We start from the raw sequence: 2921 nt of genomic DNA on the forward strand, positions 1-2921 counted from the left end.
ATATATATATATATATATATTATTTGCTTCAGCTATTAGCTTATGGTCACGCCTTGAAGAATGAATCGACGCCAATAGTTTCTTTTAAAGTCTGGTATTTATTCTCTCTTTTCTTTTGCCGAACCGCTAAGTTACGGGAACGTAAACATGCCAACACCGGTTGCCAAGTGGTGGTGGGGAACGAGCACAGATTTAAAGATACCAGATCTACTCACAAAGTTTTGGTCGGCCGGAAGCTATAGAAGAAGACACTTGCTCAAGGTGCCATGCAGTATGACTGAATCCGGAACCATGTGGTTGAAAAGCAAGCTTCTTACCACACAGCTACGCCTGCGCCATGTGTGTGTGTATGAGTTTGTTCTATACAAACAATATGCAGCTGGCGGGAAAACTGGTACGTGTACACTAATACCTTGTGTTCGGTATTTATTGCATGCAAGTTACACAAGACACCGTCATGTCGCTCTCTTTGTCATACTGGCTATGAGCAGGAGATTAGTCTTTTGGAAAACTGTTACGAAAGATACTATCATTCACATAATGTATAGTATAGAAAAGAAAAGCGTACCATATTTAAACTATAATAAACCCCAAGAGCACCGTAATGATGCCCTGCAGCACCTTCCTTGCTTGCAAATTTGGCAGCAGAACTTGCTCATCAAGCATTGGAAGTATCTGGCATAAGAGAAGCTGCAGGAAGAAAACTATGAATACCTAATGAAGTCATTCTATTCTCCGCTGCTAAGTCGTAAAGAACCTTATATATATATAATCTACCTCTAACATAAATATATATATATATATATATATATATATAATCTACCTCTAACATAAAAATCCTTTCACATACCACATGCACCATATTTAAACATTATTTTTGAAAACATAGATAGATAAATAAATAAACACATTTTGAATAAGCGCTAAAAATGCGAAATAAATGCAATAGCCTTCCGTTTCGATCTCTTTTTAAGTTAAAAGCTTAATCATCGTTGTTTTGCTACATTAATACGAGCTCAATGTAATCTGAAATAACAGAAAAACGAAACATGAAAACATGTTTAAGGCATCGTTTCAAACTTCAGTGATATCAGCATCGCTGAAAGAGAAATTATACAAGTTATATATAAAAAAGTTTCACCTTTCGCCGAAACTGTGGTCAGATGAGAGATCAGCTACTATAGCAGGTTGCTGGCTCAATAATCACACTGAGGTAAATTCAGAACCACTTATATATACCTTCCAGAGACAATATTTTTTTTGCACTTTACCAATTCAACGGAAATAAATTAAATTTCTTGATTAAACGACTCTAAAGACTAATTTAGGAACACCTTTTTTTTAAATTAACTTAGATCGTCCAATTGGAATGTTAAATTAAAATTCCAGTGATATTTCCACTGCTCATTCAAATTATGTGTAGCGTTTGTTTTTTGTATGTATGTATGTATGTATGTATGTATGTATGTATGTATGTATGTATGTGTGTGTGTATGTATGTATGTATGTATGTATGTATGTTTGTATGTATGTATGTATGCATGCTGTCGTGATTGATTTCTTGTAGGTTAGTGTATACGGAGATTGGAGATAGTGTTATTGGTTATCCCAGGTCTAACTTGATCGAGTAGACCTGTATTAAATGGGGTTTCATATATAATCATCCCATCTTCTAAGGGATGTATATGACTTACACTACCTGTCTTCTGTCCATCATATAAGACGATAGGTTGTCATTTGAGGGAGATTTTACTACTATTTCCCACAGTCCAACGACCACATACAGGGTCCCTCATTGGCGCCTAATGACTATATTTGTATGAGGATAATATAGGTAATTGGTGCTTTTTTGGCCTGACCGAATAAATCTAAGATCAAAGATATTCCACACTTCTATTTTTTTTCTTTCTCTTTTTAAAGTTGGGAGGGCATGAGTTGAAGCTGCTATCTCTAGCACGTCGAATGACCACGTTCCTATACTGGCCTTATATTATTGTTGTTTAGTTCTAGTCAAGCCTGCTCTAGCAAACCTCTTTTCAAAGGCAATCCAAGCGTGATCATCCGCTCCTTCAAAGATATTAAGTCTACATTATCTAATGTGTCTTTTTTTTTAAAAGAGAAAGAACACAATCGCGATGCAGTAGGATTAAACTATTGTGTAAATGTCTCTCCCAAAATATATAATGTCACCAGTGAAACATTCCTAGTGGTTTATTATGAAACTGTCGAAAGGAAAAATCACCTAAGAGGGACCTGATTGTAGGCTTCTGGCACAAAATGCTCACGTTCTACAGGGAAAATCTTATGAACCTATTAAAAAAAAAAAAATGAACGCTGAGCTAGAAATACCAAGACTCCAGGAAAAAGAGAACATTTATGTTGAATTAATGCGGAATTTACTGCTCTCGTACCCTGACTGTAATTTATCATTTGTACCTATCATCATATGTACATTAGGTTATGTACCAACACATTTACGCAAAAAAACCCCTAGAAATACTAATTTTATCGAAGAAAGAGCAAAAGTAACTGACACGGATTCTCCAAATCCAGTCTATTTGCGACAGAGTGAAGATTTGTAAAATATTCCAAGGATTCTCCACCACAGATTCTTTAAATGAATAAGACGCACGCACTTTGGCTTGTGCATCGACAGCTCAACCTACACACCAACTCAACCACATATTTACAAACACCGGGAACTCAACTCAAGAAATTTTGTTTATTTGCAACCGGCTTGAACTCTCTTAAAAAGAACTTAAACTAAAAGAAAAAGCATAAATGCTTACATATATACATGCATACATACATACATACATACAGATACATAGAAAATCTTTGATACATATACACGCATATATGTATGTATGTATGTATGTGTATATATATGTATATGTATATATATATATATATATATATAT

General features: G+C 34.9%; 2 protein-coding genes across 4 annotated transcripts in view; one reads left to right on the top strand and one right to left on the bottom strand.

Moving 5' to 3' along the window:
* The window catches only part of LOC106875834 (protein-glutamine gamma-glutamyltransferase K), an 80063-nt gene that overhangs the window by 5743 nt on the left and 71399 nt on the right, over positions 1 to 2921 (top strand). The gene's annotated exons all lie outside the window — the stretch shown is intronic.
* Positions 1 to 2921, bottom strand: part of LOC106875837 (uncharacterized) — an 11833-nt gene that overhangs the window by 4933 nt on the left and 3979 nt on the right. Inside the window, exon 1 of one of the 2 annotated variants that reach the window (XM_014924127.2) lies at positions 1142 to 1201. The exons of the other annotated variant lie outside the window; for it this stretch is intronic. The gene's annotated coding sequence lies outside the window, so the exon portion shown is untranslated. Of the gene's footprint in view, positions 1 to 1141; positions 1202 to 2921 lie in introns of those variants that run through there. 2 annotated transcript variants of the gene reach the window in all.

Source organism: Octopus bimaculoides, chromosome 1 (genome assembly GCF_001194135.2).
Source record: "Octopus bimaculoides isolate UCB-OBI-ISO-001 chromosome 1, ASM119413v2, whole genome shotgun sequence".
Lineage (NCBI taxonomy): Eukaryota > Metazoa > Mollusca > Cephalopoda > Octopoda > Octopodidae > Octopus > Octopus bimaculoides.